The 13,572-nt window shown below is 53.2% G+C and overlaps 1 pseudogene; it reads left to right on the top strand.

Annotated features, from left to right (window-relative positions):
• LOC143640988 (inactive carboxypeptidase-like protein X2) overlaps positions 1–7,443 on the top strand; it is a 156,464-nt pseudogene extending 149,021 nt beyond the window's left edge.
• The last annotated feature ends 6,129 nt before the right edge of the window (positions 7,444–13,572 follow it).

The following is a 13,572-nucleotide window of genomic DNA, read 5'->3' as shown; positions in this document are numbered from 1 at the left end:
TGTGCCCGCAGCCCATTTCTGAGTTTGCTTTCACCAGGAGAAAATACCACTGACTGGTGCCTCCAGTGGCAGTCCTGGGGCTGGAAGCCCAAGAGCAAGGTCAGCAGGTGGTTTCCTCTGATGCTGCTCTCTGTGGCCTGCAGATGGCGGCCCTCTTGCTGCCTCAGGGGGTCACTCCTCTGATCATGCACATCTGTGCATGTCCAGATCACCAGTCCTGCTGAATTAGGGCCCATGGCTTCATCTGACAGCCTCAGTTGGAGGCATTAAGCTTCACATGATAAACATTGGGGGATCCAGTGCGGCCCATGAAACCCCCAGGCCTTCAGAGTCACCGTTGCAGGGTGTGGCGTGAGATGACTGAAGCACTTATACCAAGGTCCTGCTAACTGATGAGGCCCTGAGTCTTCACTGGACCCCTGGAACACCTTCCCTGCTGCATGTTCTCAAGACACACCCACGATGGAGCATTAATGAGTCAGCCAGGTCTAATGCTAAAGCTAGCTGCATCATAAAGAGGCCCAGAGTTCCTGGAGATCAGGAGCAGACTTCCTGGAGATCAGGGGGATATGCCTGCATGCACAGTGAGCCCAGGACTCTGCCAGCATACCAATTAGATTCTGCTTAACCCCCAATACTGGGCTGCACACAAGGTGCCCTCCTGTGGGTTATTGTGTATGAGTCAGAAGCTGCAGGCAGCCCACCTGTGGCTTGGGTGCCAGCTTCCTGGTGCCTGTGGCTGCACCTCTGCACCTGGAAATGACCTCTCAGTCTGCCCCACAAGGGTCCCGGGAGCTTCATCACAGCCCCAGTGAGCTTCCCTGGCATGAAAGATGCAAGCCAGTCTGCTCTCTTGAGAAGCCATGAAAACATATCTGTCGACCCGGGAATTTGTGAGGGATGGCGCCTTCCCCTTTGCATTTGAGACTTGACTGCAGCAACTTGTCATTCTGAAGCAATGATCTGACCTGTGGATACGAAGCCCAGGCCCAGTTATATGCATAAAGAATGTCTTTGGAAATGTGGGCATGTCACCTTGGATCACCACGTCATCCTACGCCGGGGGCTCGAGGCAGGAGGTTCAGAATTGACATGTCTCTTGATACAGCTGATGAGCAGAAGGTGCCCAGGCACATCAGGCCTTTCTAGAAAAGCCTCAGTTCTTTTCTTTCCTCTCTGACTCTTCAGTCATTACGTCCATAGAGCCCAGGGAAATCCAAATAAATGTGCCTTATCAACATTAAGTTTTAATTTTGGGTGGGTGTATTGGATCCTGATGTTTTTTAAGTCTGTGGAATATTTTAATTTTAAAGGGAAACTTTCTGGTGGATGGACCCCTAAATGGAATTCAGGAAAATGCACTGGGTCTGTGCAGAGCCAGGGTCCTTGGGCTGGCCTGGTGTGGGGAGCGTGCTTGCTTGGCAGGGACGGGGCTGGCTGGAGTTTGGGCCACTTCCTTGTGTTGAGTGTGCAGAGCTCACTGTGTCTCCCCATGTCCCGAGCAGGTTCATCGCGGCATCAAAGGCCTGGTGAGAGATTCGCATGGAAAGGGGATTCCAAATGCCATCATCTCCGTAGAAGGTGTTAACCATGACATCCGAACAGGTAATGGGGAATGTCTATAAACTGTCTCTCCATAAGAAATACCTGTGTTCTTGAGGTGCTTTACTTCAGTTCCAATCATGACCCGAGTGCCAGAAACTCCTTGCTCAGAGCTAAAGTAGAGTCTCCTCCTTTCACTCTCCCGAGTAACCCAGGGGAGCCAGGTTTTCAGCCTGTGCTTCTGGCTTCCTGGGATGGGCTTGGAGCAGCCCTTTGGCTCCTGGCTGCAGTGGAAGTTTCCAAGAGGTGGAGGAAGCAGCAGCTCCTTCTCCCCTGGGTCATTGCCTATGCAGCAGCTAGGCACCCAGGTCAGCAGGATAAGCCCTGACCGGTAGGGCAGGCAGGCACCCCTAAAGGGAGACGCTGTTGACTTGGGTGTTCCTGCTCACAGAGGACCTGGTGGGGCTGGGGTGGAGCCATCAGAAAGGACACATGCAGGGAGCAGCTGGGGCGGGGCAAGAACCTGGCCTTGACTGCGGATCAGAGAGGATGCAGTTTTTCTGTTGAACCACGGAAATGACCAAACATGCTTTAGGAAGACTCCAGTCTCCCGGATGTAAAGCAGAGGATCACAATGAGCCCACATGCTGTTTTGGCATCTCCTGCCTGCCACCCTCCAGAGCTTTGCGTGGATTGACTCCTATCTTTACAATGCTGTTGCTAGGCGAGGAAACAAGGCACGTGTAGAAGTGCAGCAGGGAGACCCAGCTCCCATCTGCTGCAGGACAAAGGGGCTGGGTTGTTAACTCTTGAGGGACCACACATTGACCTCCATTTGAGTGGAGTGTGGAGAAATCAGAATCTTGGATACTCTAAGGGCTAGAAGATGATATCTAAAAGGCAGTGCTGAAATCTTGTGCAAACTCTTTTGCAATACCCAGTCTTACAAACTTGGTTTCCAGTTCCTAAAATACCAAAGAAAACTCACACCTTTTTCTTTTTTCTTTTTTTGATTCTTGGGATTGAACCCGTCTAGCAGGGGTGCTTAAACACGAGCCATATCCCCCGTCCTTTTTATTTTTTATTTTGAGACAGGGTCCTGCTAAGTTACCTAGGGTTTCGCTAAGTTGCTGAGGCTGGCTTTGAAACTTGCCATCCTCCTGCTTCAGCCTCTTGAGCCACTGGGATTACAGGTATGTGCCGCTGCTCCCGGATAACTTCACACTTTCAAATGCATTCATGGCGTGACCACACAGCCTCAGGAGAGCAAAGGATTGACTCTCCCCAAGTCCCCTGGGTCACTCAGCTGCAGAAGTGGCATGATGCTGTCTCATGTGACCTGTTCCCCCTCCCTGAGAACATCCACACATGTTCTTTCTTTTCTTTTCTTGTGTTATCCCTGTGAGGGAGAAAGCCCATTCTTTCCCCTATTCAGGTGACAAGCAGAAGCTCCAAGAGGCTGGATGGCCCCATGGAGTTTCCAGAGATGAGCTGGGTTTGCATTCCAGTCCCTACTCCAGGTTGGGCTGGAGTGTCGTCTGTAGGTGTTCTGTAGTATCCACTCCGGGACACTGCCGGTGCTGGTGACTTGAAAGTGATGTGGAAAGAAGGTGCTCCCACAGTCAGGGTTTCAAGCCCTCAGGTCCCAGCACTGTCATCACCTGGGACACCTCAGTTTAAAACTGAAGATGCCAAGTCCCAGGAATCCCCAGTCCCTGGCAAACAGGGGTGATCGCTCCTTCCACCTGGCTACTCGCAGTTCCTTTGGACTGAGCCCATGTCAGAGTTGTCACCGTGGCCCCTCCTTCTGCCTGGACCCCTAGGGAGTCCTTGGCTCCACCCTCAGCCCTGCCCAGGCTGCTCAGATGTCACCACTCAAGGCAGCCAGTGTGACCACCGACCTAACACTATGCACCAGCCCGCCCGCCCTGATGGACCCTCTTAGCACCCAGCTTTGTCCGGGGAACATCTGTCATCTCCCATACGATCCAGCCGTCCAGTACTTACTGTGCTTATCATTGCTTCTGCCCCACCCCCATACAAGGGTGAATCCCTGACTATTGCTGGGCTTGTCACGGGCACACTGTCTGGCCACACATGAGCAGCCAGTGCTCAGTAAGTGAATATTCCCTGAATGAATGAACGCACGGTGGACAGACCTCACGCATTTCCAGGGTTTCCCAGCGAGCGAAGCTGGGAGGGAGCCCAGGTCTGAGGCTCCACAGTCAGAGCCCCTTCCTGGAACCCATGGGGCTGTCCTCACTGCTCACAGCTGTCATCAGATCCTGCCCTCCAGCTGTGGTCCATTCAACTGCGAGGAGACACAGACCCTGGGACATAGGAGGACATGTGGGGTCCACCCTGGCCCTTGGGTTCAGTGCCACTGATTTAGATGGATGAATTATGTCTGAAATAATATAATTCATTGGGCCGTAAATTGCGTTCTTCCCATTTAGTTCCGACTTATTCACTCTGTATTTTTGGAACCTTTTTACCATTTACGATCCCGGATCCGATAGCGGCTGACCCCAAGGCTTCACGCCTCATTGTGTGACTTTACACATGGCAGCCCCTCAGAGGCTCTGCCTTCAGTTGTTCATCTGTTAATTCAACAAATGTGAACTGAGGACCGTAAGGTGCTAGAGACAGGTCGCTGGCGGTCACTATGAATAAGGGAGGCCATTGGGTCTGGACCTGCATAGGATTGGTATCTTAAATATCCCTTAAGCCATCCTTTAAAACAGCGATTCATAAAGGCATCTGGATCATTCCTTGGACTATTTAGTGCCTGGGAGGCAAAGTGAGAAGACCATATTTTCAACTGAGTGGGAGGGAGGGAAGCCCTGGGCCACAGAAGCCTGGCTGAGCTCTGCATTTGAAGCCCCTGTATTCAGGGAGGCAGTTTGGATGAGCTAATGGGATGTGCTCTTATTCCCCCTGTAAGCTATTTCCCAGTGTGTTCTGACAGGCGTGTTCCATACTTTACACATGGCTGTTTATTTTATTGGTCTCAGTGTCTTTGGGAGCTCAACAAAAGCTCGGAATTTGCCTTGATTCAGAGACTTGTTCAACCAGTTTTATTGACAAGTTTTGTTTCAGGAGGATTTTGCATAAAATAAACAGACGAATTCCACAGGGAGCCAAGTGCTCAAGGATGCTTTGGAGATGCGCATGGACGCATTGCTAAACACCTGACTTGGAATTCCACTGTGGACTGTCCTTGTTTGGTTGATACCAACCTGAACTGTTAGTGGATGGACCTTCATGGGCCTGGGCTGCCCCTGCTGTCCACAAATGCCCAGTGGTGCCATTCCTTATCCCCTCTCCACTGTGGCTGCTTGGGGTGTTCACCCCTGACCCAGCGGTTCGCTCAGCGGGACAGGAACCCGCCGCTGTGCCCTACGTTTCATCCAGTATATGTTCATTTCTGGTTGTCAGGGGTAGGAGGAGAGATAACAGAGCCTTGGGGATAAGGTGGGGAACCCCTTGACCAGGAGCTCCTAGGGATAGTGCACCTGCCCGGCCCAGGTGAGAATCAAGCAGGTCAGGATTCAGAAGTGGACACTGTCAGAGTACAGAGCCACACTTCCTGTTCACATCTTCCTGATAATCCAGTTCATTCTTCCAACACGTCTTACTGAGCACCTACTAGGTGCCAGACTGGAAATGCTGCAAGAGAAAAGAAGGGGACTCCTCTCCCCAGCAATGTGCCTTCTCATGGAGGCCTGCAAGTGAGGGTAAGGGAAAGACTTCAAGTTCAGTGCAGACCATAATCAGGGCCAGGAGAGGGGAATGTGAAGAGTCGGGAACAGCACTGCAGCTAGAGGGAAGGGTAGTTACTGAGTCAAGAGTCCAGGAACAAAGAGAAGTTGTGTGGCTGGAGTGGCCACTGTGGGCAGTGGCTGGCGATGAGGTGGCCAGGGCCCCAGGCCTGAGTGGCATTTTGCTGAGTGCTTAGCTCTCACGTGAGTAGGGACTCCTCAGCTGACAGGGCCACTGTCTCCTAGTCCCTGGCCACTTGTGTGATCTCCACGTTGCACAGACATAGCTTCTGCCTGAAGTCATCAGGCCTCCAGCCTGGCAGGAACACAGGCCCTGGCACCTCAGAGGCTGTGAGACAGAAGAGGAGACACTGGAGAACATGGCATGTGGAAAGACAGGGCTTGCTCTGACTCCTTGGACCCTCCAGGCCACTCGTGATGGAGGCTGCCGGGTTATTCCCTTTCCCACACGTGCAATGTGATGCCCTGAGAGTTGAGCACCATTGTGTGAGGCCACACAGCTAGTAACTAGCAGGTCTGTCCTGGGACACCCAGAGCTCCGAGAGCGAAGGCTGGATTTGACCGAGTACTAAGCTGACGAGTCCCTTGTACACTTACAACACTCGCAGCATCAGGTTTGAATTCACATTATGGTCTCAGTCATCAGGACACTGCGTGTCATGCAGTGAGCTCTTCGGAGCACAAGTTGTTATGAAAAGGGAATTACAGGTGTGTTTGCCACAGGTGCACATGGTCTGCTACATGGGGACTACATGAGAGAGGCCAGGTGCCCCCTACACACACACACAGAGGGAGGTGGCTCCCTGTTTTTCCCTGTTCTTCCTTTTGTGAAAGTGCAGGGTTTTCTACAACACAAAATGCCTTCCTGGCTTTTCAGCAGGTGAGAGATTCCTGGGGCTCTACTGGCGCTGAGCTCAGACAGGTCCCCTTCGAGACACCTCTGGCTCCCACTGCTCCCTGGGCTGACTGAGCGAGCCCCTCCTTCACGGGACCTCCCCCTTCCTCTCCTTCACCAGTGCTGTCCTTGAGAGTGATGATGGCCTCCTGCTCCTGTCTTGGCCCATTGCTAGGCTGGGAAGTCCTTCCAAGTGTGTGTCCAGCACTCTGCCAAGTGGTCCTCATTGAATGGGATGGAGAGACATGAGGGAACAGGGGGCCAGATGCCATCTTAGCACAGCGGGTGGATATGGGGAGTCTGCAGTACAGCGGGTGCTCACAGGGATCAGTCAAGGCCTGAGCTGGCCCCTGCCAAAGGCTGTCCTGAGGCACAGGAAGCCAGGGATGGACCCTGATAAATTAGTACCTGCTGGGTGAATGGCCTAACTGGGGTCAGGTTTCCACCTTGGGTCCAGCCACAGCTTGTGAGCTCAGGGCATCTCTGCCTCATGGCAGCTGTGTGTGAGGGCCATGTCTCCCTCAGCCCCAGCCATGAACGGTGGCTGTGGAGTGGCCGCAGGTACCAGGCCCTCCGAGGTAGTCTGTTCCGCTTTTCAGAAGTGAAGAACCCCAGCCCTTTTAGAAATTGTTTTCCTGTATTTGTAGCCATGCCAAGGGCATCAGGAGGCCTGATGGCATTTTGTGGTGAGGGCACACTGTGAGTTCAAGTTCATAATGAATGGTTTGCACTGCCACAGAGAGAGGAGTGGTCACAATCATTAGGGGTATCTTGCATCCCAAGCCCCTTCCCATTATGGCAGCTTCCAGTAGAGGGAGAGATCTTGGCCTCCAGAAGGCACTAGGGCTTGCTCTGCAGGCTGGGTTCCGGCAGGGCTCAGAGGCTGTCCACAGGGGGCAGTCTTGGAACAGGCCACTGCTATTTGTGTTAGAAAAGAACTGCTCTGAGCCTCCACCCTGGTTTATCTTCACAGCCAGCGATGGGGATTACTGGCGCCTCCTGAACCCTGGCGAATATGTGGTCACGGCCAAGGCCGAGGGCTTCACCACCTCCACCAAGAACTGTATGGTCGGCTACGACATGGGGGCCACACGGTGCGACTTCATGCTCAGCAAGACCAACCTGGCCAGGATCAGGGAGATCATGAAGTTTGGGAAGCAGTCTGTCAGCCTGCCTGCCCAGCGCCCAAGGCTGAGGGGCAGAAAGAGACAGCAGCACGGGTGACCCTCCTGGACTGCTGAGATTCATCCCAGACTCTTGCAAAGGAAACCCACCCTAGTAGTAGCTTGTAGAGGACTTGCTCAAGCTGTTTTCTCTGTAATTAAAGAAGCGTCTGGGGGGGTGTGCATTGGAGGTTGATCTCATGCTGGAGGCTTAGGATATTTTCTTTCCTTTGTTCCCATTTTTCCAAATACCTTGGACAGAGCAGCAAAGAAGGGCTGGAGGGGGCAGAATTTGCCAAGTGAACCCCGGGAGCGGAGGGAGCCACTCTGGGTTCAGGGCCTCGCGGCTGCACGTGGAGAGCCAGGGCTTCCCTGCTTGCGTGTCAGCAGGAGTTTCCTCTGCATTTGCGATTGGCACAGCTGATGTTGCAGCCCTCCTGGAGCCTGCCGTCCCCAGTGCTACCATTCGAGATGCTCCTGGGTGCCCTTAGAGAACCCGCCCTCTCTGGCTGGCCCCAGGACATTTCAAACTGCTACAGATAAATGCTGCACTCTGACGACAATAGGGACATTACCAAGTGAACATCAGTGGGCCTCAGGGTCAGCCCAGTATCCCTTGTCAGCAAAGATTGTGTCCTCAAAAGGGGACAGAAGTGCTTGCTGGGAGCCAGGCAGCACTGGGCTTATCGCGTGCAATCTGGGCCCCCAAAGCCCCCAACTCCCTGCTGGCCCAGCAGGCATGGGGGTCAGTGTCTGGGGCAGAGGGGAACCAGAGGTGCCAGCCTTGCAGAGGTGCCTCAGGAGTTAGTCTGGGTCTCCTCTGTGGCCTGCTGGGACTTGCAAACAGCCAGGAGAAGGTCGGCCTCCCAGCCTCTCTCTGGTCCCGCTCTCGGGTGGGAGTCACTTTTGATGTGTGGAATGCAGGTCTTCCTCCTAAGACTGAAGTCCCTGAGAAACCCTGAGGCTTACCCATGGAGCCTCAGAGAGGGAGGGGTCATTGGGTTATCAGCAAGCAAACAGCTATGTGTAACTTTTTATTCATGTTGCTGCCTCATTGATCTGGGAAGAATGGGAAAAAATAAAGAAAACAAATGGTAAGAGTCTCTCCGTGTGCCTTTTCTGGGTGGTCTTGTGGCCACTCATATGCTACTGCCGTTGCCTGTCTCTGAGGTCAGTCACCCTAGAAGAGGTGTTTCCTGGACCCCTGTAAAACTTAGCAATGGCACTGATAGCTCTATGTTCCCCACCGGCTTCCCAGGACAGACAAGTGGTGGAGACACACAAGTGCCTCCTACAGATGCCAGTGAGTGTCTGTGCAGTAAAGTCCTCATGCAGCTTTGTGATGATCTGCACCAGGACTTGGCTGATTTCTGATAAGGATGACATCATCAGGATGGGAAGCTGTGCAAGCCGTGTGCTCTCTGTGTAACTGCTCAGCTCTGAATGTGCACATACATCAATGAGTGGACATGGCTGTGGTCCTGTGCACCTTATTTACTACAACAGGTGGCAGCTGGATCTGGCCCAAGGCTGGGGCATCATTGACTCCTGTTATAAACCCGTGTTGTCCAATAGAACTTCCTGAGATGGTGGACGTGTTCTGTGCTATCTAATGTGGTAGCTGCTAGCCCCGTGGGGATGCCGAGCTCCTGAACGTTGGCTGGTGAGACCGAGGACCAGGATTTTCTCGTGTTATGTAATTCTAATTAATCTAAATTCAACTTTGAGTAGCCATTGTGGTTGGAGGCTATGTGTTGGACCACACAGCTCTCAGCCAAGCCCATGCTAAGAAAATCCCACCCCTCAGCATTAGAGCTGTAGGTGCAGCTATAAAACATTTAAAATTGAAACCCTTACTCCCAGCCCCCCCCAACGCCCTCTCCCAGGTCTTCAGCTCCACATCTGCTCAGGAAATAGTGAATTTGTGGGGTCTCTGCCACGCCTGACCTGGAAGCCGAGCCCTGGCACTTGGTGCCACAGAGCCTCAGGCTCATAGGCAGCGTTTAGCCCTGAAGTGTGCAAGGCCACTGCACGGTCTCCAGCCTTTACGCAGGCCTCCATCCTCCCTGCAGTCCTTCTCCGTCAGGCGCCACACACTCTAAGCAGAGCTCTGGCCTCCAGGGCTGGCAGTGCCCTCCGGTGGGTGTGTGGTCTCAGGAAGTCACTGCTGCAAAGCGAAGTCCCAGGTTTGATGAACTCCGAAGGTCAGGCTGGCTGGATGTTCCCTGGTTTTTGGCAGAAAGTCAGAGCCCGGGTTCCAGAGCTCTGCTCTCAGGAGTTGGGAGTGGCCTCTCTCCTGGGCCCTCTCCATGCACAGCAGCTCCTCACAGGGCCTTCAACCCAGGCCACCTCCCCGGGCCCAGGCCCTGGGCCTTGACCCCTACCTGCTGTTCTCAGGTGGAGTTGTGCTCCCAGGCCTCGCCTCCGGCTCTCCCAGGCAGCCCTCCTTCCTCTCAGGACCTCCATGCCCTGGGACAGTCTGCCCTCAGCACCTCTCAGAGGAGTTGTCCTCCTACAGGCCTCGCTGCCCTGGGCCTGGAAGCCAGGCAGGGCCAGGAAGGTCCCCTGGGGTGTAGGCTGTCCCTGGGAGTCAGCAACCCTCTGCCCCATTGCCTGGAGTCCTTCAGAAGAGCCTTCAGGATACAAAGCATTTTAAAGCTCAGGCCTTGGGGCCAGGTCTGGGTTCCCAAGGGCAGGAGCAGGATGCCCTTGGTATCTGTCCCCCAGGGCCATGCTTTGCTCACAGCAGGTGTGAGTGCGTGTGTGGGGGGGGGGGGGGGGGACAGTCTATGCCACCCGGAGCTTTGGTTTTTAAGATTCCCTTACAAGTTGAGAAAATGTGACTTTAGAAATTGAAAGTCGGTCATTTGAATTTATCGAATGTGTTTTTACCTCTTGAGTTTTCACTTGTATAAGCCAATCTTGGACTTCACTGAGTAGAAACACTATTCACTCAGATGATGAGAGGTCTGTTTTGTTTCAGATGTCCTTCTATAGGATAAGATCAGCTTAGAGAGAATCTACAGAGAATCTACTATTGTTTGTCATCTGTATTCTCCACTCAAGTCCCAGGTGGCTGCACTGCCATTTGACTGCCACCTCTGCGTGACGCTGAGACTGTTTGTATGGGACTGGGGATTGAGCCCAGGGATTCTTAACCACTGAGCCACATCCCCAGCCCTTTTTACTTTTTGCTTTGAGACAGTTGCTAAGGCTGGCTTTAAACTTGCAATCCTCCTGACTCGGCCTCCCAGGTCTCTGGGATTGTAGATTGCACCCCTGCCTGGCCCTACTGAAGGGTTTTGAGGGGCTGTGTGGAGCAGAAGCTCAAATAAGAACTATTCAGTGATCACAGCTCATTTTCTGAGTTTGGGGCACAGTCTTTCACAGGACTCAGTCCCTGCACAAAGGGATGTTACAGAGAACTGTAGAACTGCAACACGTGGTTACCCTGTGCAATCAGCATGGGTGTGAGTGGCATTGGATTCCAGTGGTATTCTGCATGGCAAGGCCAGAAAGGTCTCCCAGAGTTGCAGGTTCAGGATAAGCTCTGGGTGGCACCACCCTGCCAGAGAAGCTTGGGTTTCCATACCGTTTTGGGTTGGTGTCCCCATACCCAGTGGGCAGCCACAGAAGTAGGGTGGCCGCTACCCACAAAGCCACAGCCCAGTGGTTCCAGCCAGCTGCTCCTGAGACCTATGGTTCCTGGGCTGACCTGTTCTGAGGCTGTGGCGGCTGGTCCTCCTGATTGTGGATCCCCCTCACTTAAATACATCCCCAAGTGTCCAGGGCACAGAAAGTCCCCAGAAAATGAGGAAAATAAAAATCCAAGAACTGAAACACATGGGTGAAAGAATCTGTGGGTTGCTTCTGGTGTGTGCAGAGGAGAGCAGAGTGCCTTCCTTGGAGCTGAGGGCCACTTCTGAGACCAGTGTCTGCAAGTATGGAGCCAGGCCTCCTCTTGCAGACTGACTCATCAGCATAGTTACTTGGAACTTGCTGTTAAGGAGGGTTCTGAGGCAGAGTTCCGGCTCCGTGGGAAAGACTGTTGTGATTGATTAGCCACGCTCTCTGGGTTTGGAAAGGGGTGAGAGCGGGAAGGCAGTCTTTAGGTCCAGCCCCCTCCTGCCCCCCCCAAGACAGGAAAACTGAGCCCCTGGGTGGGCCATGGATCCCCCAAAGGCATGTTCCACTAAGGGCAGGAAAGCTGCCAGCCTGGGAAGCTGTCTTTAGGTCCTGACAACCGTGGGGTTTGACATCTTGGCCTGCAGGGTCTGACTTTCTCAGGAGCAGCTCATGCCTCCAGGCAGTGACAGAGCATCCCATGCCACAGTCCCCTTCTGGAAATGACAGGAATGAAGAAGGAGCCCTCGTTGGCTCAGCATGTGCAGGAAACCAGCAAGGAGCAGGTTACACATGCAGCAAAGCCCTGAAGAAGCTGATCGGGCCTGATTCCTGTGTCACAGCTCCCGGTCTGGGTGGGACCACCTGACAGCTATCTCCCAACTGCCTGTCACACTTGGTTTTCCATTGCTGAAGCTCCTGGAGGTGCAGCTTCCACATCCCTCACTGCCCTGTCCATTCCCGTGTGTGGGAGGTCAGCAGCACCCCGGCAGCATTGTGTGCACAACCTGGCTCTGGAGGGGATGGTGGCCCTGCTCGTTGCTCACTGGTGCCAGGTCATGCCACACTGTGCCTCATGCACTTGCCCTGATCTGTAGGAGGGCCTCTCCCTGGAGCTGCCCACCACCACCCACTCTGGAGCAGCCTGAGCAGGGAGCATCTGACATGTGAGCCCATCCTGGGAGTGCACCACCTACCAGCTGGACTTGCCTCCAGCTCCTTCCGAGTAGCCTTCAGCAAAGCCAGGTGTTTGAGAGTCCCATCCTTGGGGCTCGGGGGTCTGGGTTTGAGTCCCAGCCCTGCTTTGCTCCCTGCACAGCTGTGGGTGAGTTATGAGCCTCAGTTTCTCGTGTGTAAAATGGGCAGAGTAACTTACCTCACATGTAAGCCTGGGGAGGAGACAGAGGCCTTGAGGAGAGGCAGCCCCAGGTCTTCAGAGAAAGGAAGAAGCCCACCAGTCCCTGCACCACTCGGGGGTCAGTGGGATTGACAGCAAAGGGCTGGAGCTTTGGGGAAGGTGGGTCTGCTGGAACCCCAGACCGCCTCTCCATCTGAGCAACTTTGAGCAAGTGACATCATCCTCTCAGGGCTGATTCCCCATCTCCAAAGTGCACACGTCACTCCTGACTTTTGGGGTGGTTGTGCGGGTTTGGTCCATGGTAATCTATTTAAAACTCTGAAGTGACCTAGAAGCGAAAATGGGCTGTAGTTAAGAGAAGAGCGCGGCTGCTTTAGCAGGGACAGGCAGCTTCTTCTCGTGTTTACCATGGGGGCTCCAGGGAGTCCAGCAGATCTAACCCTGGGTGCGCGCCCCAAGAACTGGAATCCGTGAGCACAAAACCCAGGCATGAATGTTCATAGCAGCGACTTGCTCTGGATAGCCAGCGACCCATGGTCTGGGTGATGGGTCAACAAGAGGTGGTCATCCTGTAGTGGAACGTAACTTGTCGATGAAAAGGAGAGAGTGCTGTCAGCTTCACCAGCCAGGAGAAGCTGGAAACCATCAAGCCAAGCAAGAGGACTTAATCACAAAAGGCCACATGTATGATTTCATTTCTGTGAAATTCAGAGTGGCCAAATCCACAGGGACACCGTAGACCAGCAGTTGTCTAGGGAAACAGGAAGATTGGGGAAGGTGCAGGCCACATAAGTCAGGGGGTTTCCTTTGGGGTAAATATTCAAAGTTGATTGTGGTGAAAAACCCCAGAGTTGAATGCTTTTAATGTATAAATTCATACACTTTAAACTTATAAACTCACAATAAAGCTATTTAAAAAATAGGGTCATACTGAATCGTTTTCAAATACAGCATTCCAGGCAAGATCTTTGGTTGTGTGAGCAATTTTTCTGATTATATCCTAGTGAAGAGGAGGACAGATTTCTATTGAATAAATGCAAATAGCCACATAAATCCATCCTGAGGAAGGAGACTCAGGAGAGGTTCTGAAGTCAGGATTAAAAGCCAAGTCGAATACAACCCACTGTCCTTGTTTAGCACCTTCACACTCTGGAATAAGCTGACCCTGTGCTTGAGGACAGGTCATGGGGTTCTTTGAGGCCAGGACTA

This window comes from Callospermophilus lateralis, unplaced genomic scaffold (assembly GCF_048772815.1).
Source record: "Callospermophilus lateralis isolate mCalLat2 unplaced genomic scaffold, mCalLat2.hap1 Scaffold_82, whole genome shotgun sequence".
Classification (NCBI taxonomy): Eukaryota; Metazoa; Chordata; class Mammalia; order Rodentia; family Sciuridae; genus Callospermophilus; species Callospermophilus lateralis.
This window is presented reverse-complemented; position numbering and strand designations above follow the sequence as displayed.